This window comes from Hordeum vulgare, chromosome 7H, assembly GCF_904849725.1.
Source record: "Hordeum vulgare subsp. vulgare chromosome 7H, MorexV3_pseudomolecules_assembly, whole genome shotgun sequence".
Classification (NCBI taxonomy): domain Eukaryota; kingdom Viridiplantae; phylum Streptophyta; class Magnoliopsida; order Poales; family Poaceae; genus Hordeum; species Hordeum vulgare.
In genome coordinates, this window is record NC_058524.1 from 356,817,586 (window position 1) to 356,843,958 (window position 26,373).

Genomic DNA, 26,373 nt, shown 5'->3' on the forward strand with positions numbered 1-26,373 from the left:
AGCTACCATGGGGAGTATTCATTTTCTTGTCTTGCATTATTTTGCCCTCTTCATAGGCAGATGCATTAATGGCAATATTGAGCATTGTCACCTCTGCGCACCCGACCTTAGTATCCTTAAGAGCGCAGTGACGGGTGACAAAAGATTCAACATGGGAGCTATTATAGCAAGGAGGCTGAATAAGAATGCTATTGAAGGGGATTTCTTTGGTGGGATCTATGCCACTCGCTTAGAATATTTTCTTGGAGTACCCATCCGCGAAGGAGATCCCCCGCTCCATACAACTTTCCTTGACCGCGTCGCTTTGACACGCTACTAGTTCCTTGAGAGGGATAACGAATCCCTCCTATACCGATTGATATTTAACCGGCAGCGTGTTTTCCATATTACCCTTCCTGCTCCTGCTCTCTTTGACTTTCAGGTGAAACGGAGATATTACATAACCAGAGGAGAGGCAGAGGTGTATGAGAGGGAGGCTAAGGTTGCTCGCCTCCATGAGGCAGCTATTCAGGCAATGGCTGCAGCGCTCCCGTATAACCCCCATTATGATTTTGGTTTTTGCCAGGACCATCCTTGGGAGTAGACCAAGTTAGGCCAAAAGCCTAAACTTGGGGGAGTACGTGTTCTCACCGACTTTACATTCTTGCTTATGCTTTCACTTTGTTAGCCGGTGTTCACACTTTTCCACTGTATCATCCATACTAGTTTATTTTCCTTTTCTTGTTTTCTTTTCGTGTGTCTGTCTAGTTTGAGAAAAAACCAAAAAGATTTCCTTTTTCTTCTTTTGTTTGTTGGGAGCTTTCCCGTGTAGATAGTTTTCTTTTTCTTTGGGTCAAGGTAGAAGATATTGGTTACAATGTTGAGTGGATCTTGCATGCATACCTGTTTAGCTTTCAAAGAGCCATACTACTTTGTCTTCTCCTTTGTGTTTGCCTGTAGATTCCAGCGTAGTCCAATACACGAGCACTCTTATTATTGTTCACATCATTCGGCCGTGCAAGTGAAAGGCAATAATGACGATATATGATGAAGTGACTGAGCCTGGAAAAGCTGGTATGAACTCGATCTATTTTGTTTTTGTAAATATGACTAGCTCATCATGCCTGATTCAGCTTTGTTGTGAGAGAAACATGTTTGCAATGACAACTTAGAGATCATAGTTGCTTATGCCATGCTTACTTAGCTAGGAGCTTATAATGGTTTGTCTTGGTTGCCAACATGAATGTTGAGATGACTATGATGTAGTATGATAGGATGGTATCCTCCTTTGAATGTTTCAAGTGGCTTGACTTGGCGCATGTTCACGCATGTAGTTGAAACAAAATCAACATAGCCTCTATGATGTTCATGTTCATGGTGATTTATGTCCTACTCATGCTTGCACACAATGTTAGTTAATCTCAATGCATTTTGATGACTGTTGTCGCTCTCTAGTTGGTTGTTTCCTAGTCTTTTGCTAGCCTTCACTTGTACTAAGCGGGAATACTGCTTGTGCATCCACTTCCATAAACCCAAAGTTGTTCCATATGAATCCACCATACCTACCTATGTGCGGTATCTACCTGCCGTTCCAAGTAAATTTGCATGTGCCACTCTCTAAACCTTCAAGAAATAATATGTTTTGCATGCCCAAACCGCTCATGTGGTGACAGGGGGCTATTGGTATCTTCCATGCTAGGCGTGTTATCCTCGATATGTGTTTATTCACTAACATTCATGAGAAAGGGTCCGGTAATTGGAATTCCCAGTTCCATGCTCAAATCGAAAACATAATTGCAAACAAAACTCCCCCAGGATTGATGTTGGTATGGACGGTACCCGAGGATTCGACTAGCCGTGGAGTGTGATTGATTGGTGGTGGGGGAGTCAAAACTTTACTTTTCTGTTTGGGAACCGCTTATAGCATGTGTAGCGTGGAAGATGTTGAGAACTCTTAGTCATTGTGTTGACAATGAAAGCATGCCACCCAAAATTATTATCTCTGTTTTCAAAGCTTGAGCTCTGGCACCTCTGCAAATCAATACTTCCCTCTGCGAAGGGCCTGACTATTTATGTTCTTGTTGACTCATCCTCCTCTTACAAAAGCACCAATTAGGGAGCACCTCTGTCATTTTTATGCTTTGCTTTTAACTGTGTTGAGTATGACTATGACTGGATCTTCATTGCCATGAATTACAATGCTTAGTCAGCCCTTGGTCTTTGAAGGTGCTCTGCATTTATGTTTTATGGTCTGAGAAAGAGCTAGCGAGATACCATCTATTCATACTGCTTCATGTTGTTTTGATTGAAGTGTTGACACTTGAGGCTTATTATTATTTGCTCGCTAGTTGATTATGCCATTGATATGAGTTTACCGTGAGACCTAGATGTCATTTGCTTATGTGGTTTGCTTGTGATGTTGCTGAAATTCTAGTTATGAGTTAGAAATAGTTGCAACAACAAGATCAAACAGAGTTCGTCAAAGTTTTTCTTTTGCCTCTCTCAGTTTGTCAACCGAGTTGCTTGAGGAAAAGCAAGGCTTTAAGCTTGGGGGAGTTGATATGTCTCCGTCGTATCTACTTTTCCAAACTCTTTTGCCCTTGTTTTGGACTCTAATTTGCATGATTTGAATGGAACTAACCCGGACTGACGCTGTTTTCAGCAGAATTGCCATGGTGTTGTTTTTGTGCAGAAATAAAAGTTCTCGGAATGTCCTGAAAATTTACGGAGATTTTTTCTGGAATAAAAGAAAAATACCTGCGCAAAGATCCACCGTAGGGGGCGTGCCAGTGGGCCACAACCCCACAGGCCACGTCCACTCCCTATGGCCGTGCCATGCAGGCTTGTGGGACCCATGTGGCACCACCGCCCCCAATCTCAGCTCTATATCTTCCGTCTCGCCTCGAAAAAAATCAGAGAGAAGGTTTCATCGCGTTTTGTGATACGGAGGCGCCGCCACATCCTGTCCTTCATCTCGAGGGCAGATCTGGAGTCCGTTTCGGGCTCCGAAGAGGGGAAATCATCGCCATCGTCATCCTCAACCCTTCTCCATCGACAATTCCATGATGCTCTTCATCGTTCGTGAGTAATCTCATCGTAGGCTTGCTGGACGGTGATGAGTTGGATGAGATCTATCATGTAATCGAGTTAGTTCTTGACGGGGATTGATCCCTAGTATCTACTATGTTCTAGATTGATGTTGCAACTACTTGGCTATGCTTAATGCTTGTCACTAGGGCCAGAGTGCCATGATTTCAGATCTGAACCTATTATGTTGTCGCCAATATATGTGTGTTTTAGATTCTATCTTGCAAGCTGTAGTCACCAATTCTGTGTTATGACCCGGCAACCCCGGAGTGACAATAGCCGGAACCACTCCCGGAGATGACCATAGTATGAGGAGTTCATGTATTCACCGCGTGTTAATGCATTGCTCCGGTTCTTTATTAAAAGGAGAACCTTAATATCCAGTAGTTTCCATTAGGACCCCGTTGTCATGGGAGGGATGGACAATAGATGTCATGCAAGTTCTTTTCCCTAAGCACGTATGACTGCATACGGAATACATGCCTACATTAGATCGATGAACGGGAGCTAGTTACATATCTCTCCATGTTATAGCTGTTACATGATGAATCACATACTCATACTCATCCATCACCGATCCACTGCCTACGAGTCTTTTATTACTGGTCCTCGCTAAGTTACTTTGTCTAGGCTTGTCCCTTGCTACAAAAGGGATTGGGCCACTTTGGTGCTACTGTTGCTACTGCTGTTACTCTGCTTCTGCTGTTCCTTGCTACTCTGTTTTTTACTTGTTGCAAGATCTTTTCCAACACTGTGGTCGGGGAAGAATAGTTTCTCGTCAATGTACCTTTTTCTGGCACCATTGATACAACAGTTAGGAATAGTCTGTCGTCAACAAAATCGTTTCTGGCACCGTTGTTATCATACTACTTTGCTACTGATACTTTGCTTGCAGACGCTTATCTTTTAGGTGTGGTTGAATCTGACGCACTCAGCAGCTAATACTTGAGAATATTCTTTCCCTTCCCTCGTGTGAACTAAAAAATTTGTGTTGAATACTCTACCCTCGAAAACTGCTGCGATCCCATACGCCTGTGGGTCATCAGGCGCTAGGCGCCTTCCCCACGAAAGTACTACGTAGGGCTGAACCCTAGGCCTTAGGAGGACAAGTCAAATGCAGTGACGAGACACAAGTGGCACGGGTCACCCGCGACAACCATGATGCAGGCGTGAGCGCCGAGGGCCAAGCCTCGCGAGGCGCTCCTCAGGCACAAGGAAGTTATTCGAGGTAATTTTTTGATTTACTATGTTAGGAAGTGTATGTAGACCACATGGACTTCAAATATTTAGGGCATGCTTCTGCCCGTCATATCGTTTGCACAATCTTCTATAATTTCTGTTGCATGCACTTGGCGGCCTGACACATTGCCTTGCTTGCATCTTTGGGCGATCTGTCCCCCTCGCTCGGGGGCTCCAGCCGGTGCGTGTCGCCCCGACGCGGGGACTGGGGAAGCCCCGCGGCTCCCCAGGGCCACAATTGACAGGATAAAATCAGAGTCACTTGAGCGTCAAAAGGGGGCTCCTGAGCATCGCGCCTCAGGGGCCTTACCGATCACAAGGCCACCTGGCGCCCTTGATATCGTCCTCGGATATCCATTCATTATCAGGGGTGGCAGGGCTTGGCCCCGTAGCTGAGATCGTTCATTCGGTTGGAAGCAGCGGCGGTTGGGAAATGTGCGGGACCGGGTCCTGGCGACGCAGAATCGCTTGAACATCGAAAGGGGGCTCCTGAGCATCGCGCCTCAGGGGCCTTACCGGCACAAGGCCACCTGTCGCCCTTGATATCGTCCTCGGATATGCAGTCCGTATCAGGGGTGGCAGGGCCTGACCCCGTAGCTAGATCCGTTCACTCGGTCACATGCAACGGCGGTTGGGAAATGTGCGGGACTGGATCCTAGCAATGTAGAGCCGCTCGAACATTAAGGGGGGCTCCTAAGCATCGCGCCTCAGGAGCCTTACCAGTCACAAAGCCTCTTGACCACCCTGGTGTCGTCCAGGCTTGGTCGGTATCGGGGGATGTCAGGGCCTTGCCTCGTGAGGCGCCTCACGAAGGCAGGGAAATGTGCGGGACTGGGACCTGTCGACGTAGAGCCATAGAAAAGCCGTTAACTGGCCTCCGGAGAAGGAGCGCGCAGGACCGGCATCGACCCATCACACCTCTACATCGTCTTTCAATCCTTCCAGCACCTAATTCATCCCATGACACTCTCATGTAATAATGAGCCGAGGATGTATACACCCAGGGCCCCTCAAGGACGCGGAAAGGGTCCACCCCACGCCTAGTGGAAGAGCTATGCTCCGCGCTGGGTAAAAACGGAGAAAATCAACACAGTCCACCAATGACTTCCGGAATCGGGCGCATATGCCTCGGGGGTAGGGACACTCGCAAGGCCAAAGCGTCCTTGCGAACTCCCATATACACCCCCACCGTGACACTGTCACGTAATAACAAGTCGTGGTTGTATACGCCCAGGGTGATAGAGGCGAGGGTCCCGATCTTTTGATGGGATGGTGGCTATCGATTTGGTGGAGATGACTTTGACGATCCGACTACAAACGTGCACGACGTCGCGCCTTAGCAATCGCTAAACCAACTCCAAGAGGTAATTGACCACGCCACATCACGATCAACCTGACCACGAAGGTTTGTTCCTGCAAGCAATCGAAGAACAAGCAAGAATATGATATTGCAATCTGAATATCACGAATATAGATGAAGTATTGATGAGGGTGGGGATCCGAAAGTGGTCTTAGTCTGGTCGTTGGACACAAACGAAGTACACAAAGTTGCAATGGCTAACTTTTAACTAAACAAATCCCAAGAAAAAAAGCTAGTGCGTTGATCTACTTATATAGGAGCAAGGGGTGGCGGCCAAGGAGGTGGGAGCATGTCCCAAGGCAGCCTAAAACTAACCCTAGGTCTTACTAGGCCTATGGGCCCATGTGGAGGTGGTGCACCACCTTTGGACTTGTTGTTTGACTTGAATTCTGGTGCAACGTCATATTGTTTGGTCGATATCTTCACGCTTCCGATGAATTTGAAGGTGGTTCCAATTGGGATAGAAATCACATAAAATCTACTTTGCAGACCAAAAAGAATCACCAAATTTGAAGTCCGGATAAAAAAGTTCTTGGTGTTTTAGTACAGGCATGTATGTGCAGTCCGAATCTGAGTCCATAACGTGAGAGACTTGGACTCTATCTTTTCTTGGGCTAAAAGTGACGTGACAGAACTTCTTGAATAGGAACTATTTATTTCTTTTTACATGAGAGGACCTCTTGAATAGCATCCAACCATTTCGCCTTCCCTTGTCATCACACGTGGTTCATACAAGTGTTCGGTCATTCTGCATTTAGGCATAAAATAAAAAGAGGTGAAGTATTTTTGTTCCGGATAACATAAATAAATTACTGCATGAATTTTATGAGAAATCACCTCAAATAAATACAAATATGCAATTATTGTGATAATATCCAAGGTAGTCATGTCCTCATCATCCTCCCCTTTTTGAAAATAAAGCCGTCCTCGGCGCTGCTTAATCTGAAATGTGGCTAACAGAAGAGACAAGGTGTACATCTTGTATATTTATATGTTGTCCATTTTTACTTCCCTTTTTTTGCACATATGACACATGTATACATGAGTATCTTTCATAGGTTATGAAAAATAATACCAAAATATTATCACAAGAAGTAGAACGCATGAAAATGTTGCAACTCAGTTTGCACATATAGGTGAAGCTCTTATTTATATCAAAGGTTGACAATGCTCATCACTAAACCATCCCAACATTGGTGAAGAAACTTGAATTTTTTCAAATTTACATGCTACAATAGGCTGAAATAAGAAAACATGCAACATGCTTTTGATATGGAATCATCACCAAGATTGCAGGTCATATCAAAATGATTAAACATTGGCACAATTATTTTGAAAAATATTTGATGCAAATTTGATTTATTCTCTGATTCACGTGGTTCTTTTTCATGAACAGTTAATTCAATCAGTTCACTCAACATTTTTGACATTGTACTTAGTTGATCACATGGCAGAGTCAAATCATGAATATAGTTCTCCAAAATAGGTGGTGTGATCAAAGTAATAGGTTACTCGTGAGAGGGTGCATTCAAAATGACAAGACATTCATCATACTCATGTGGAGATGGAAGATCAATACTTTGTCATGACCTGTTATGATCAACTCAGTTGATGTAGGCACTCTCGGTGGTGATGTGCCACTTGGTGAAGGTGATGTAGTCATCATAGCAATTGATGTGGATGTCATAGTAAGCCTAGTAGTGGAAGGAACAATCGCATCAACTCTTGGGTGTGCACCTTAAGCTCGTTCTCCCTGTGGGTAACATGTTGTTTTATTTCCTGTTCAGCTTTGCAAGCAAGACGAAACAAACAATCCATAGGATAAGCCTTTTCCTGAATTAGTAGTTCCTGAATATCACGGTTTAATCCTCCCCAAAATCTATCCATAAAATCTTCTTCACTTTCTTCTAATGATGAATGCAACAAGGTCGTTTGTAAATCATCATAATATTTTGTTACGGTGTCACTACCTTGTTTTAAATGTTGTAACTTTTTAATCGTGTCACGAGTATAATAAGAAGGAATGAATGTGTGTCTCATGGCAAGTTTCAAATCATCCCAAGTAGTAGGTATATAATCAGGGTGTAACCAACAATATCCACTCCACCAAACTGAAGCATAGCCGGTGAAAGAACCAACCGCGACCTTAACATTCTTATCTTCAGCAAAATTATGGGAAGCAAATATATAATTTATTTCAAATTCCCATTCAATGTATAAAGCAGGTCTAAAACGGCCATTAAATGGTGGTATAGAAACATTAACCTCATGATGTGCATTTGTATCTCTCTGCACCTCTCGTAACAGTTGTTGTGGTGGCACGTCTCCCACGATCGAAGAAGCCCATGAACTAACAACTCTGGATCCTATCATGACTAGTAAAAACAAGAAACAAAAATCCAAGCATATTTTTCCTATGAACTACGAGGATGTGGTGGTAAAACGCTCTCAGTAAAGAAAATATCAATGTCTTACAAATTCTAACCATGCAGCAGGCGGTGACTGATAACCGACGGTGTCAATATATCCGACGATTGGGTAAAGCGATTACCACGTAAACGTATGTATACACGGTGTAGAAATATATGGAGCTAGGAAGGCTTAATATATGGTAGCAAAAAATTAGCAATAGTCAATTCAGAGATACAATGCTGAATAAACGCTCAACAACGGTACTGTGATGGTCCTAGGCTAGACCATACTAGAGACGCGATCCTAGAAGACTAACGGAGTTCCAGCATACCACAATTATCAAAAACGGATGATACAAAATAGCTCTGGATAGGAAGGTATAAGTGAAGATCACAATGGCAATAAAGATAGTGATGATAAATGAGCCAAAGCAGGATAAACCAAAACTATCTCTACAACTTCCCTCTTCAAAATATGATGTAAAATTTCTGATATATTTTCTCAAGAATGCCACATACCCAAGCTTGTCAATGCAAGAAGAATCACTCAATTCCGATTCGTACGAGGAGTCAAAAAAATTGGGAACAGGCCTGAAAAAATTGACAAACTGCGTTCGTGACCTTGCGAGGACAAAAAGTCCTACTTAAAAGAAGATTTGGAGGTGACAATAATGAACTTGCTTAATGAACTATTCATACGTGTCTTGTCGATAGCTTGAATTTGAGTGCTCGTGGAGCCAAAACGGACTTTGTACGAGGAAGATACACCTGTTTTACTGAATAGTGCACAAAAGAGTTTCCAATGGAAATTCACATACGAGATTGACTGTAGATAGATCCGAAATTTGTATGTTTTTCTCTTCTCTCTTTTTTTTCTCTCACTTTTTTATTTTTTTCTCTTTATTTTTCTCTCACTTTTTTTCTCTTTTTTTTGGCTATCACTTTTTTTCTCTTCTCTCGTACAACCAAATAAGATGCAGTTTGGATCATGCACAGATGCGGATGACCTCAAGTATGATAATGCCAATGAACAATTGGAGCACGTGGTGAATATTGATGGATGGTGGTGGGCGATAACGGAAGGGATGATGGTGTGGATGTGGTATATGGTAGCATCGATGAAGATGATGCGGCGGCGGCGTGACAACTTGTGAACAAAACTCGAAACTCTAAAAGACTAGACGCTAAGACTAGCAACTTGACACGACGATGCAACCGATAATTCAACTATGCAAGCACTAAAAAGAAAATTGCAAAGGCTCAAACTGGCTTGGACAAAGGATGACTAGATCTAACTATTTTTTGTGGTTTTTTCTTGGGTAATACGTAAGAAAAATAAATCTAATCTAGGTATAACTGGAAATTCTCACCGAGCAACCTGAAAACTGATACCACTTAATAGAGGCGAGGGTCCCGATCTTTCGCTGAGATGGTGGCTATCTATTTGGTGGAGATGACTTTGACGATCGGACTACAAACGTGCATGAAGTTGCGCCTTAGCAATCGCTAAATCAACTCCAAGAGGTTATTGACCACGCCGGAGCACGATCAACGTGACCACAAAGGTATATTCCTGCAAGCAATCAAAGAACAAGCAATAATATGATATTGCAATCTGAATATTGTGAATATAGATAAAGTATTGAAAAGGTGGGGATCTGAAAGCGGTCTTAGTCTGGTCGTTGGACATAAACGAAGTACACAAAGTTGCAATGGCTAACTTTTAACTAAACAAATCCCAAGCGAAAAGCTAGTAGGTTGATCTACTTATATAGGAGCAAGTGATGACGGCCAAGGAGGTGGGAGGATGTCCCAAGGCAGCCTAAAACTAACCCTAGGTCGTACTAGGCCTATGGCTCCAAGTGGAGATGATGCAACACCTTTGGACTTGTCGTTTGACTTGGATTCTAGTGCAACGTCATATTGTTTGGTCGATATCTCCACTCTCCTGACGGATTTGAAGGTGATTCCAATTGGGCTAGAAAGCACGTAAAATCTACTTTGCAACCCACATATAATCACCCAATTCAGAGTCCAAATGTGAAAGATTTTGGTGTTTTGGTACACGCATGTCTGTGCGATCCTAATCTGAGTCCATAACGTGAGAGACTTGGACTCTATCTTCTCTTGGGCTAAAAGTGACGTGAAAGAACTTCTTGAACATTAACTAATTATTTCCTTTGACATGAGAGAACCTCTTGAATTGCATCCTACCATTTCGTCTTCCCTTGTCATCATGCATGGTTCATACAAGTGTTCGGTCATTCTGCATTTAGGCATAAATAAAAACAGGTGAATTATTTTTCTTCCGGATAACATAAATAAATTATTGCATGACTTTTATCAGAAATCACCTCAAATAAATACACATATGCAATGATTGTGATCATATCCAAGGTAGTCATGTCCTCATCACAGGGGGGGCCCCAAGGAGCGGAAGGGGTCCACCCCACGCCTAGTGGAAGACCTATGCTCTGTGCTGGCTGCACAAGGGGGCAATCAACGTAGTCCACCAATGACTATGCACGCAGCTGGCAATGAAACCCATATAGTCCACCAATGACTATGCCAGACTGAGTGTCGGACGCGGTGTTTTCTTGCTTTTCCTGGATTTCAAACTATCTTTCGCTGAACCTAAACTTGTCGATTTCAAAAGTTGGTTTTTAATTCTCAGTGCGTGACATTTGAAAAACAAAAAGGGGGAAACTTTCTCTGGCGCTTTCTCATTTCACTAGCTTTAAAGCCTCCCGTCCGGAGGATATTTTTGGAGATGAACGTTCCGCGCCGCCCCTAGGAGACAAGGAGCATGAAAGCAAGGACTTGCCACCCTAGGGGTAAACATTTTTCAGTAGTCAACCCCCTCTCGGGGGTCCGTACCAAAACTTAATACCACCACTAAGAGTCTCGGGAGGCCTCAGGACCCCGTGGGGCGATGACCAAACGAATGGAGTGCGGAATTGCTCAAGCACAAGAAGGGGGGCTTCTGAGCACTGCCTCGGGAGCCTTACAGGTCATAATGCCATGCGCCACTATTGGCGTCGTCCGGGAGCTCCAGTCAGCGTCGGGAATGGCAGGGCCCCACCCTATGAAGTGCGAGCCTAACAGCTGTGGGGAAATGTGCGGGACCGGGGCCTAACGACGTAGAGCGGCTTGAGTGTCAAGGGGGGCTCCTGAGCAACACGCCTCAGGAGCCTAACTGGTCACAAGGCCACCTGACACGTAAATGTGCGGGACCGGGGCCTGCAGACATAGAGTGCCGAAAGGGTCTTCACCCCGTCCCAGCTACGAAACAGGAGCTACTCACGAGGGACTACGCAAGGGAGCCGCGCAAACCCGCAAGCTAAGTACCCTGCAGGCCCATACTGGGACCCTCTCGTCTCACGTCAAACTAACAATGAATAAAAAAATATGCGCACTAATGAAGGGATGCAGAGCCTAAGGATTCAGCTGCGGCGAGGAAGGAGGCCATTGACCGAGCGTGCGGTGACACGAGGGGTGCCTCGGGAGGACATGATCTCCTGAGGGTCCCGGCCCCCGTCATCCCCGAGCGATGGATGGGACAATGACATACCCTAAACCTCGAATCCAAGGCACGGCGACCACCATTGAGAAAGCCATCAATTCAGGAGCAAAAGGGAAAAGGAGAACGATGAAGGTAAGGAACAAAAGTTTAACGCCTGATAGGGCAAGGTTCGAGATCCACTATTACAGGGGAAGGAGACGGAAGGTGAGGACGCCTAAGGGGAGGGGCTGCCGACGTCACCCATGGCGCCTGCAGGCTCGGCGTCGGGGACCTCCTCCTTGCTCGAGGCAGGCACCTGGACGTACCGCTTCACCAGGGAGACCACACGCGGGCGGACTTTGTCCCTGAGAGGACGCCGGGATGCACCAGGCACTGGCTCGGCGACGCACTGGATATCGAGCTCCAGGACGAGGCGGCGCAGGTTGGAGAATACGAGCATGAAGGCAAGGCCCAGAAGCTCGCGCACGCTGGACGCGCTCTCCTCCTCCGCCGGGGAGACGCCGGCCTCCAGCCTCTCCACCACCTTCTGGAAGTGTTAGGGCCTCTCCCGCGAATCAGTGCGTCGCGGCCTCTCCCGCGAATCGGTGCCTCGCTCCTTACATTGGGCAGCGTCGAGGCCTCTCCCGTGAATCGGTGCGTCACGGCACCGCCCGGTCGGTGATGTCCGCGAACTTCTTGGCATGCTGTGATGCCATCAGCCGGGCATACGACGCCTTGTCCTGGGCGGCCTGGACAGTGTCAGTCGTCTCCTTGAACTGCTGCTGCAGGAACGCCAGCTCCAACTTGGCCTCTGCCTCGCCCCGGCTGGCGGCCTGGAGGGCGGCCTCGATGCTATCAAGCTGGGCCCGCAGCCCCTCCACCTCCTCTAGAAGCTTGCAAGGCTTGGACTTCTTGGAGGAGGGCACACTGGAGAAGAGAGGAAATCAACCACCAAGCAGCAGATGAGGTGACAAGTAAAGGACACACAAGCAAGGGGTTTACTCCTCGGCCATAGCCCAGCGGTGACAGACACGCGAAGGCCCCGAGGGACCTCCGCCGCTTCCTCCAGGGGTGAGCGAAGGCGAAGGAGGAATCGTGTGCTTCCCCCAGCCAAGAACATCTCTGGGAGATGCCATGAAGACGATGAACAAAGGGGAGAAGAGGTTTTTTCGCGGCGAGCAGAGGAAACAGAGAGAAAGCTCAGGATTGCAGTGCCTCCCCCTGTCGGGGGCGGGGCAGATTTATAGGCAAGCCACGACCACCAACCGTCGTGGGAATGCGAGCGTCCGTGCCCCATGAGGATCGCGAGGTGGGCTGACAGGACCACTCCCGCCCGCATCGCCTCATCTGTCCATCGAGCGGTCACATCCACGGGGGCCGTTGGGTGTGGTTAGGTCACGCCTGTGCCATTCAATGGGAACAATGATAGCACGTGTGATTCTTGGAGATCGTGCCGTCGTCGCCTGGCGCACCCCGGAAGCCTCGAGGAGCGAGAGCGTCACCACACGGTCGTCGTACACGTGCGTCGCCTGGCCCATGGCAACTAGGGCCCACGACGCTTCGGGTCACCCTCAAGGCTTCGCCGATAAGCCAACCGAGGCGCGCCTTGGGCCCAGGGGCTACTGTCGGTGTTCTGGGAATGGGGGTACCCAGACCTGCATGCCTCCGACCCAAGGCTAGCCCACTTCATCGACCTAAAACCGACGGCCCCAGCATCACTCAGGACAAGACCCTCACGAGGGGCCAAGCCTCGCGAGGAGGAGCAGCATCAAGACCTGCAAGGGGCCTCCTCAAGACCCCTCTGGAGCGGCGGACATTACGAGGCGACGTCCGGTCCCAGGAGCCAAGGGTGATGCAAGGGAAGGACAGACAAGCAGCAGACAGCAGAGCGGAGCAGTTTCCCCTTTGGTGCAAAGGGGGAAAGTAAGAATGCAACTTCCCAAGGCATCTTCTAAAGGTTTGCATTCTAGTGTAACAAGACACTGGCCGCTCGCCGGCAGGACGGACGTCATCCCTGAGCCAGCTCCTGCAGTGCTGGCAGCTACTTTGCAGGCGAAGACCACTTTAGGACAGGGGAAGCTATGAAATTGGCCGTTGTGGGATCCCTTCCTGCTGAAACTATGAGGAAAGAGGACCAGGGTTGCTGCTATAAATAGAGGTTAGGTTGCTTCATAGAAGGGATCCGATCGACGCTCATCCACAAACCTACACACCACTAAGGCCATCCAGCCTCTGGTGGCTGAAGAACACTGTACTAGTTCATCCACCAACCTCCATCAGAGGCAATCCACCAAAGCAGGAGTAGGGTTTTACGCTTCGCATTGGCCCAAACCTGGGTAAACTGTTGTGTTATGTGTTTCCTCACCATCTAGTGAGCTCTTCGATGTTCACATCGAGTAGAGATCTAGGCGAGGTCAGGCCGTGAGAGATCTTTGTACACGCCCCCGAGTTCGAATCTTTAGGGTTTTGCAGAGCCCGAAATCCGACAATTGTGCTTTTCGGAGTTTCTTCTTCTTATTCTTCTTCGTCGATCTAGGATGGGTTCGAGGCCGGCAGCCTGGGATAGCAAGTATGGACGTCGTTCTTTTATCGTTTGTTTTTGTCTATAGTCGGACCCTGCTCTTCTACGTGATGTTTGAACATGTTGTTGTATTGATGTGCTCTTGATGTAGCTTGTGGTGAGTGGAAGCCAATTCCATATACTCATTTCTTCTGTACATGTACTTGTAACGATATCCATTCTTGTGAAACAACGAGATGCGCTTTGATGTGACAGAGTTATGTCTTAATGCCTCCTATCTGACTTGATTTCTTCCAGGGAGTTAAGCTCCACTGGGTTCTTGAGAACATCGTTACGAGTCAGATTTCTTAGTATCTCAGGATGGAGGATGTTCGAAATTGCTTCAATACTAGTAGCGGCGAGATAAATCCCAGCATCCCGAGTACTCGTGCAGAGAGTTCGGGGGTACTGTCATATTTAGTATTGTTGTGTTTTCGAGGGTCTAAGATAGATGAAATTGCCGATCTTATCGCTTGTGTTTTGAAAAGTTGCGAGAAAGGTGTAGCTGATTACACTAAGTACATTCCCGGACCCGCAACCGGATTGCACAATCAAGAAAGTTTTTGGAAGTTCTTAGGTGGGAATTCAAGTAGTTGCCTATAGAATCATCTTCCAACATATGCATGATGTGAGGTTGGGGGTCGACATCTAGTGGATTCGTTTGTTCACGGTCATTTTTACAGAAGACACTCTCGATATATGTCAACAGATATGCTTCGTCAAGCCGTGTAGTTCTCTAGGCCTAGGGAGCCTATCCGAGCATCATTCCAATATGACAATCCAATGTACGATCGAGCCCGTACGAACCTTACCACGAAAATATCGAACATAATCTCTGTCATGAATTAGTTCCGGCTTGCTTCATAAGTCTCATCCTTTGTTTTTTGGAGTATGGTCATCCGAGTTCCTTCGATGTCAAGTGGTGATTTCTTATCTTTTCTAAGTGTTGCTCTCATATTTCTATGGTAATGCTAATTATTTTGCTCAATCAATTATCTTATCAATTGTTTTCAACCGGAGTCATCATGTCAATTCTTTTACAACCGGAGTGCTTCTCTTCATGTAATTTAATCCTCTCCAATATTTGCAAGATGAATCTCTCATTTCTTTCTGGAGTTCGTCTCATCTGTATCAAGTTGTGTTTGTTCCCCCCCCCCCCCCCGCCTTTTTCTTCAATGATTTAAGTTTCATCCAAGTGCCTTATTTCATTTATTCTTCCACTATATTTTCCTCCATATTCTATCTGGTGATTCATTGTGAAGACTTTTAGGAGTTTCGAGTTCATCATTTCTTTGTCTCTATGTTCTTTTCTGGTGGATTCAATTCAAGCTTTAAGTGTTCATCATATCCTTTTCATCCTATAAATGCTTTTTGTGTTAGAAATTCTTATTCAAGCCTCTCTTTATTATTCATTCCTCTCTCTATTCTTTCCGGAGTGTTGAAGGTATCTCAGAAGTTTCTCATTTTCATTCCAATTCTTTCAGTCATTTCAAGGTAATCACATCATCAAGTTTTCATTTGTATCGATGCAATATATTTTCCTTAGCAATCTTTTCAATGGTGTTCTCTTTTAGTGGGCCCATAACCCAGAGGTTTTTCCAAGGATCTTATCTGGCTCTTCTAATCTTTTCCGGAGATCTCAAGTTCTTTTCAAATATGATATAAGTATGGATTCCATCAGTCATATTCCTTCTCCAGGATTGTTTCAAAATTATTTCTCATCATTGGCTCAACTTTTCCTTTTTCATTGTTCCGGAGTGTTGCAGTAATTCATTGTGTTGTTTCTCGTCATCATTCTCAGCTTGGAAGATCGAAGGAGAGTTTCTCTAAAATCTTTGCTCATTCTCTTCTAGATTCAAGACTTATCTTGACGTTATTCTTCCTAATTGTTTTCAATCATGGGTAATTCTTTTCATATCTATACGGTCCATTTCAAGAGTTGTTTTCTTCTCACGATCATCGAAGGCCATAATTTTGGAAAGTTTCTTCCTTCTCAGTTTCATCTTTCATTCTTAAATTCTTCTCAATTGTTGTCTATTCTTCGTCTCTGAATTATTCTGGTGCCTTGTTCAAAGTTTTCTATTAGGTGAATCATAGTCTCTTCGTTCTCATGTATCTCCATCCATTCTTGGTGTCCCCATTCGGTGGGAATTCTTCTTGGTGGCTTGTTCAAGCATTCTCTAATCGAATCATGCTATCTTTGTCCTCATGTATCCAAGTTCATTTGTTTTATCCTCTATCATTCCAAATTCTTACCAGTGGTTCCTTCAAGTCTTCGTCAAGTTTATGCTCATATCTCCTCATTCTTCAAGAAGAATAAGTTGTATGCCAAATCCATTGCTTGTCATCAATTTAACTTGATGAAGGATATGCATAACTCAATTCTTATTCTTGTTTCATCAAGTGATTTAAATCTTTATTCCGGGGTTGTTCATGATATCTATTACAATATCCCAAGTGTTCTTATATTTTCTCTTCTAGAGTTCCAAGTTTTCTCAAGTATCTCTTTGTGAAACTTCATCTAAATCTTTGCAAGTTCAGAATCATATTCTTTTCAACCTTCATTCTTTCCATCATCCTTTCTCAAGGTGTTCTTCAAGATTATTGTTGAAGGAGATCAAGTGTTCTTATCTTGCATTACAAAGTGCAATTCTTCCTCCATAATTCTTTGAGGTGGCGTTATAGCATTCGTGTTAGTGGAGGAGGCTCAAAGAGAATTTATTTCAAGAATGAGATAATTAAACCCACCAATTCTTTCAATCATGAGATATTTTCAACCCATGAGTTCTTCATTGAAGTCATCTTGGATTGGATTTCACCTAAAGTTTTTCCTAAGGATTGTTGCTATTATGGTGATTATTGTTAATCCAAGTTCTCAATGTATCCTCTGGGTGAAGGAAGTTTTCCTGTCTTGTTGCTATCAAGCAATCAATTGCTTCCGTTAGTGGTCGTTTGTCACCTCATAATTTTGAGATGGTTACCATAAGCCCACAACAATATTTTCTTTCGTTGTTGATTTTCTAGCAACTCTATTCAATCTCACATCTCAAGGATGCTTTTCAATTCAATTGTGGTTGTAGTCATCCTTTTTCTTCTCCGTTCTCTTCTCTCCAATGATCTAGTTTCTATTCTTTTGTTTCAGAGACTGTGTGATGTTGCTCTCTTTCATCCGTTATCTCGTCTTATCAAGATCAAGTTCTTTCCTTCTTTGTTCTTTAACCGGAATGTTGTGTTCTCCTTTCAAGTTCTTTCCATCTTATAAGTTGGCCTCTATTTTCTACTGAAGTGCTACCGAAATTTCATTTGAGTTCTTGTTTGTTCTTCGTGTCATTCTTCATCTATTTGAAACCTTCAAGGATCGTTGGTTTCACTCATTTGTCTAAGATGCGACTAAGTTTTACCTATTGCTCTTGCTCTTCCTCTTCCCCTTTTCATTCTTAGATCTCGGGGTGAGATCTCTTGTTAGTGTAGGAGAGTTGTTACAGCCTGGATCCGACCCTACAAAAGATTTCCCTTTTATTCCATTGTCGTCGTGTGATTTTTTTGGTTTTCACATTCATCGTCACTTCATACGCATCATCAAAATTGCATTGGCACTCTGTTGCCGTCATTTTTCAAAACTTGATTCTGTTCGTAGTTGCCGGTTCTCTCCATTTTGTCGTTGACCATTTTGAGACCAACCACACATGCACGCATCCGCGGCATCGTTAACATTATTGTTTTTTAAAGTGTGTATAAAATATTCTCGGATTGGGTTGAAACTTGGCGCACGGTCTTGTTTTATTGTAGGTACGCCGCCTGCCAAATTTCATCGCAATAGGAGTCCGTTTGATACCCGATCGGTCGACCATAGCGGCACCGTCATCGGTTTATTTATTGGACTTTTTTGGTTTGAAAATCTTGTCACGTGATGCACCATTTCCCTCTCATCTCAGTCCACTACCACTCTACACAACCCACAATCCACCTAGCCAATCCTCGTGAACGGAGCCGTCCGTTCGCCATCGCGTGGTCAGAACCAGGGCAAAATTCCCCCTAACCTAGCCCCTTCCCTATTTAAACAACCCCCTTCCTAATTAGGAAAACCCTAGAGCCCAAGCCGATTTCCGCGCCCCTCCTAACCCCAGCCGCCATCTCCCAACTCCAGCCGTTAGGCCCGCCCGGGCCTGGATCGGCCCTGCCCGAACCCATCCGTGGCCCGAGCCAGCCCCGCCGTCACCGTGAATCCTCGCTCGTCCCCTCGTCTCCCGCAGCCGTGAGCTCTCCCCCATGCCCCGCCTCCGACTGGCCACTCACCGGAGCTACCTCGCCGCGGTCAATCCCGTTAGTTGCACCTCACGCACCCTCGCCCGACGCCATTCCTTGCTTGTGCCGCCTCCAAGCCGCCATTGGAGGAGCTCGCCCCCACCATGGAGCCAGACTCCTGCCCGCTACCACACTGTCAGCCCCGGTCACCAGATCCGGCTGCCGTGCATCACCCGCACCGGTTCCTTGCTAGATCCGTGCCCCGAGCCGCCGCTGGTGCCCTCTCGGTCTGTCACCGTCGCATGTGTTCGCGAGGTCGAGCGGGTGGGCCACGAATGCTAGTAACCGCTCCCTCGCCTTTGGCCCAGCAGGCGCCCCAAGGCCCAGCGTGCCCTCAGGTTAACCCTGTGTGTGGCCAAGCCGGCCCAGCCGCCTCGCTCCAGCCCAACCAGCATAGGCCCACTAGCCCCGCGCTAGATAGCCCCGGCCTACTCCACCGACGGGCCCGAGGCCCATGGTGAGTCTCCCCCGAAGCCCAGCTAACATGCTATCTAGCGCCCAATGTATTGTTTAGTTGGTTTGCACCCATGATCAGTTCAGGCCATGTGTAGATTCGGCCCGCGTAGTTATTTTTATCCCTGTAGCGATTTTATTATATAACCTGTGAATTATCTCGTTTCACATTAAGTGCATACTTTCAATTGTTAATAACTTAATATCCGTGCATCGCATGTAAAAACTTTAGATAGGTAAAATGTTTAGAATTTCGTGTAGTTTCGCAAAATGCTACGTTCATGCATGATAAAAATGTTTAAATGTGATGTTATCATCTAATTTGCATTAGGCCGTGTTAAAAATGATTTATTTCATAACTAATTAACCATAGCTCCGATTAAAATGTTCCACATACGTAACTTGGCTAGAAAAATGAGTAGAACAACATGGTGACATTTGTTTTTCTGTTTAACAACTCTAAGATATGTTTAGATCAGATCTGGACAGATTTCGAAATTAACATGTGGGGTCATTTTGGAAATCCTATAAGTTGTGTCCGACCTCATTTAATATGCCTAGCTAGTGTAGTTTATTTATGCTTCACCTCTTGGTATCTTTAACAACATTTAATATTATCGTGCAGCTAACGAGAGTGAACTAAGTAATTAAATGTAGAGTTAGTCAATCAGAGGCAATTTCCTATGCATGGTGGTAGCTACACACCCATTGGAGTAAGTGCCTTTTCTTGATATATGAGGTGTCGGGTTTCAATGGCATTGGCACAAGTGCATTTTTGTTGATATAAACGACTTTTTCTCACCACTCCCCGTGTTTTATTAACTTTTAGACACAAGTTTCTTTCCATTGTGTAGAAATGGCGTTTTCTCACTTCTCTCAGTCTTGTTTGCTTGCATATTTGACATAATTGCGTGTTTACTTGGCTGACTTGTACAAATCCACGATATTTTCATTATAGAGTTATTTTTCATAGTCCAAAATAATTAAAGAAAATAATTAGTGATAAAAATTGGGGTCGTGCGTAGCTACCACTATGGGCGGCAAATTATTTCCGTTTCGTCGATATGCAACTCGTTGCATATTGAGCTTCACTTAATGTGTAGTATTGGATTGTCATGATGTGCCATGCCTTGCATAATTAAAACGTACATGCATCGTATATGTTTGCGCATCATGTCATGCATGTGTGTGCTCTTATCGTGTGTTGATTGTTGTTTGCCGATTATTGATTCTTGATAGAGTAACGATTCGCTTTGGAGTGTGAGGATCCGTTCGACTACGTCGGTTCGTGTGCTAAACAGATTTGTTCTTCTTCCAAGAAGGATCACATGCAAGATGACCATTTCCCTGGATACCATGCTAGTTCTCTCGTTTATTTCGCTATGTCTTGCTGCCTACCGATTAAATGTTAGCCTCCCAACATTGCCATGAAAAACATATAACCCTTCCACTACCCAGCAAACCACTGTTTGGCTATGTTATCGCTTGCTCGGCCTTTTGATAGAATTGCTAGTTGCAAGTGCAGCTGCTTCTGTGTGAAAATATGGATTCCTTATTATATCACCATATTATTTATATTTAAATTAATGCACCTATACACTTGGTAAAAGGTGGAAGGCTTGGCCCTCTAGCCTGGTGTTTTGTTCCACCTTTGTCGCTTTAGTTTCGACTACCGGTGTTCTGTTCCATAAATGAGTGCTCCCAACATGCTTGGGCTTGTTATAGGGCCCCCCTTGACTTTCATTTTGGCATAAAACAGGTCTGGCAAGGCCCAACGTTGGTACTACATTTACCCAAGATAATAATACTGATATTAATTTGAAGTATAGGGAGATAGCGCTACCCGAGGAGTAATTCAACACAATACAGGGAGAGCCAACGTTGATGGTGCTGGTCCTAACTAGAGCACTCTGCGGGACCAATCCAAGGCAACTCGGGAGATTTCTATCAGGGGACTGTACACGTAGCTCATCCCTCGTGTCCTGAGAACAAGATACGCGGCTCCTATCGGGATCATCGAGACGTCGGGCGGACTTGCTGGACTTGTCTTACCTTCCTGGAGCATCTTGTGCATTGGGATTCCGGTGATGCTTTGGGCTATCTCAGAGTTGATGTTTTCCACTAGGGAATCCGAGGAGATCACGATATTCATGGTCGAGGCTTTTTATGCAGCTTGTCGTAATTTGTGATGGATTAGTTGGAGCACCCCTCTAGGGTTAAATCTTTCAAAAGTCGTGCCCGCGGTTATGTGGCAGACTTGAAAACTTTGTTTAACATCCGGTTCTAGCTAACTTGAAGTAAACTTAATTAAAATATGCCAACCGTGTGCGTAACCGTGACTGTCTCTTCTCATGAGTTCTGCATCCGGAAGATGACACGGTGGGGTTATTTTTGACGTAAGTAGGTGTTCACGATCATTCATTTGATCATCATTTGTTCATGCCCATTATGCGTAGTTCATCCCCCTTGTATTGGTGTAGTCGTAAGTTAGCCACTCAAATAAATGCTTAGTTGCTTGCTGCAGCCTCACCACTTAACCATACCTCACCCATTAAGCTTTGCTAGTCTTGGTACCTTTGGAAATGAGATTGATGAGTCCTTGTGTCTCCCAGATTACTACAACAACAGTTGCAAGTACATGTAAAGTGATACTTTGACGTGAACGCGATGATTGTGCTATTTGGAGTTTCTTCTTATTCTTCTTCTTTGTCGATCTAGGATGGGTTCTAGGCCGGCAGCCTAGGATAGCAAGGATGTACGTCGTTCTTTTATTGTTTGTTTTCGCCGTAGTCGGACCCTGCTCTTCTAAATGGTGTTTGAACATGTTGTTGTATTGATGTAATCTTGATGTAGCTTGCGGTGAGTGTAAGCCAATTCCATGTATTCATCTCTTTTGTACATGTACTTGTAACGATATCCATTCTTGCAATGCGATGAGTTGCCCTTCTATCCTTGTCGAGACCTGATACGTCCATTTTGCATCAAGCTTTCATGTTGATATTTATCGCTTTTTGGGCTGTTATTTCACTTCATGGTACAATACTTATTCCTTTTCTCTCTTATTTTGTAAGGTTTACCTGAAGAGAGAGAATGCCGGCAGCTGGAATTCTAGCCTGAAAAAGGAGCAAGTTTGAGATGCCTATTCTGCACAACTCCAAAAGCCGTGAAAATCAACGTGGATTTTTTTGGGGATTTATAAAAAATACTGAGCCGAAGAAGTGCCAGAGGGGCGCCAGCAGGAGGCCACAAGCCTGCTAGGCGTGGCCTCCCCCCTGGCCACGCCTAGGGGGCTTGTGAGCTCCCTGCTGGCCCACTGGCCCCCCTCTTTTGCTACTAAAAGGGTTTCGGCCTGGAAAAAATCAGGAGGAGGCTTTTTGGAGGATTCTCCGCCACCATGAGGCGGAACTTGAGTAGAACCAATATAGCGCTCCGACAGGACGATCCTACTGGGGAAACTTCCCTCCCGGAGGGGGAAATCGTTGCCATCGTCATCACCAACACTCCTATCATCGGAGGGGACTCATCACCATCAACATCTTCATCAGCACCATCTTATCTCCAAACCCTAGTTCATCTCTTGTAACCAATCTCCGTCTCGCGACTCCGATTGGTACTTGTAAGGTTGCTAGTAGTGTTAATTACTCTTTGTAGTTGATGCTCGTTGGATTACTTGGTGGAAGATTATATGTTCAGATCTTTGATGCTACTCATTACCTCTCTGGTCATGAAGATGATTATGCTTTGTGAGTAGTTACTTTTATTCCTCACGACATGCGTTAAGTCTTGCTATGAGTAGTCATGTGAATTTGGTATTCATTCGATAATTTGATGTGTTGTATGTTGTTTTTCCTCTAGTAGTGTTATGTGAACGTCGACAACATAACACTTCACCATTATTTGGGCCTAGAGGAAGGCATTGGGAAGTAGTAAGTAGATGATGGGTTGCTAGAGTGACAGAAGCTTAAACCCTAGTTTATGCGTTGCTTCGTAAGGGGCTGATTTGGAACCACTAGTTTAATGCTATGGTTAGACTTTGTCTTAATTCTTCTTTCGTACTTGCGGATGCTTGCAAAAGGGGTTAATCATAAGTGGGATTCTTGTCCAAGTAAGGGGCAGTACCCAAGCGCTGGTCCACCCACATATCAAACTATCAAAGTAACGAACGCGAATCATATGAACATGATGAAAACTAGCTTGACAGAATTTCCCATGAGTCCTCGGGAGCGCTTTACCTCCTATAAGACTTTGTCCAGGCTTGTCCCTTTCTACAAAAGGGATTGGGCCACTTTGCTGCACCTTTGTTACTGTTGTTACTTGCTACTTTCTACGAATCATCTTGCCACACAACTACTTGTTACCGATAATTTCAGTGCTTGCAGATATTACCTTGCTGAAAACCACTTGTCAGATCCTTCTACTCTTCGTTGGGTTCGACACTCTTACTTATCGAAAGGACTACGATAGATCCCCTATACTTGTGGGTCATCAAGGCCCTCGTCCCAAAATAAGGATATGATGACATCTTGGGCGTTACAGGTACCCCATGCCGCAGAAGCTACTCTTAGTCCTCCTCATAGCCTCCAAGAAACTGTGCCACTACTTCCAGGGGCACTCGGTCAGGGTGATCTCCTCTTACCCATTGGAGCATGTCTTGTGGGGCCCGAACACCACCGGCCTTGTCCGTGCGTGGAACATCAAGTTGCAGCCCTTTGAGCTAGAGTTCCTCACTACCAAGACCATCAAGGTAGCGGCTTTGGCGGACTTCACAACAGAGTTGACGGACCCTCACCAGGACGATCCCTCTGAGGAGTTGCCGAAGGACGCCGTCTTCGGAGGCTGGAGCATGCATTTCGATGGAGCATTTGCACATCAGGGTGCACAGGTTGTTGTGGTTCTCACCACACCAACATGTGATAATCTTTATTACATAGTGCAGCTCTGTTTCAGGTGCACCGACAAGGTCTCCAACAACATTATCGAATACGAGGGGCTTATCACTGGGCTCAAGGCCGCCATCGCGCTTGGGGTCAAGTGCATCGTCATCAAAGGGTAGCTCCTTGCCAACTTATCCAACAAAAAGTACAAGACAAAGGACGGGCATATGGCGGCCTACCTCGGGAGGTGCACAAGCTGGAGAAGCTCTTTATATAGTGTGCTGAAATTTATTGTCACCTGTCACTATGGAAACTAATCCTTTGAGGGGCTTTTTCGGGGTATTTTTACCTCGAACGGAAGCGCAAAGAGTTGCTCCTCAACCTACTGCACCTACTGAAAATATTTGCTTTTAATTTCCTTTGGGTATGCTTGAGAAACTGTTGGCTAATCCTTTTACAAGAGATGGAACATCACATCCAGACTTGCATCTAATCTATGTAGATGATGTTTGTGGTTTATTTAAGCATGCAGGTTTGCCCGAGGATGAGGTCAATAAGAAGGTCATTCCCTTATCTTTGAGGGATAAGGCGTTGACATGGTATAATCTATATGATGATACTGGATCATGGAACTACAATCGGTTGAAATTGAAATTTCATCAAAAGTTTTATCCTATGCATTTAGTACATCGTGATCGGAATTGTATTTATAATTTTCGGCCTCGTGACAGAGAAAGCATCGCTCAATCTTGGGGAGGCTTAAATCAATGTTATATTCATGCCCCAACCATGAGCTCTCGAGAGAAATTATCATTCAGAACTTCTATGCTCGGCTTTCTCATGATGATCGCACCATGCTTGACACTTCTTGTATGGGTTCTTTTATGAAGAGAGATATTGACTTCAAATGGAATTTATTGGAGAGAATTAAACGCAACTCTGAAGATTGGGAGCTTGATGAAGGTAAGGAGTCAGGTATGAATTTCAAGTTTGATTGCGTTAAATCCTTTGTTGAAACAAATACTTTTTGTGAATTAGCACTAAGTATGGACTTGACTCTGAGATAGTAGCTTCATTGTGTGAATCATTTGCTGCTCATATTGATCTCCCCAAAGAGAAGTGGTTTAAATATCATCCCCCCTTAGAAGTCAATGTAGTTAAACCCAATCTAGTTGAAGGAGAAAGTCATTGCCTATAATGATCCTATTGTTCCCACTGCTTACATTGAGAAACCACCTTTCCCTGTTAGGATAAAATATTATTCTAAAGCTTCAACTATGATACGTAGAGGCTATATTAGAACACCTACACCCCCTGAGAAAATTAGAGTTGAACCTAGCATTGCTATTATCAAAGATCTCCTCTCCGACAATGTTGATGGCCATGATATTCACTTCTGTGAAGATGCTGCTAGAATTGCTAAACCACATGCTAGAGACAAACATAGGCATGTTGTTGGCACGCCTGTTGTTTCTGTTAAGATAGGAGATCATTGTTATCATGGTTTATGTGACATGGGTGCTAGGGTTAGTGCAATACCTCAATCCTTATATGATGAAATTAAAGACGACATTGCACCTGTTGAGATAGAACCTATTGATGTCACTATTCAGCTTGCCAATAGAGATACTATCTGCCCTGTGGGAATTGTTAGGGATGTTGAAGTCTTGTGTGGTAAAACGAAGTATCCTGCTAATTTCATCGTTCTTGCTACCACCCAAGATAGCTTTTGTCCCATCATATTTGGCAGACCCTTCCTCAATACCGTTAATGCTCATATTGACTGTGAGAAGCAAACTGTTACTGTTGGCTTTGAAGGTGTGTCACATGAGTTCAATTCCTCCAAGTTTGGTAGACAACCTCATGAAAAAGAGTTGCCTAGTAAGGATGAAACTATTTCCTTAGCTTCTATTTATGTGCCTCCTACTGATCCTTTAGAGCAATACTTGCATGAGCATGAAAATGATATGCATATGGATGAAAGGGATGAGATAGATAGAGTTGTCTTAGAACAATATCCTATCCTTAAGAATAACTTGCATGTTGAAGTGCTTGGGGATCCACCCCCACTAAAGGGTGATCCTGTGTTCGAGCTTAAACAGTTGCGTGATACTCTTAAGTATGCTTATATTGTTGAAAAGGAGATATATCCTCATATTATTAGTGCTAGCCTCTCACAGCATGAAGATACTAAAAACTCTGAGGAAGCACCGTGTTGCTATTGGATATACTCTTGATGATCTTAAGGGCATTAGTCCCACTCTATGCCAGCACAAGATTTAAACCGATCCTGGTTCCAAACCAGTTGCTGATCATCAAAGGAGCTTGAATCCTAAGATGAAAGAGGTAGTAAGAAAAGAAATACTAAAGCTCCTGGAAGCGGGTATTATCTATCTTGTTGCTCATAGTGATTGGGTGAGTCTGGTGCATTGCGTCCCTAAGAAGGGAGGCATTACCGTTGTCCCAAATGATATGGATGAATTGATCCCACAGAGGATTATTACTGGCTATAGGATCGTGATCAATTTTAGGAAACTGAATAAGGCCACTAGGAAAGATCATTACCCTTTGCCTTTTATCGACCAAATGCTAGAAATACTGTC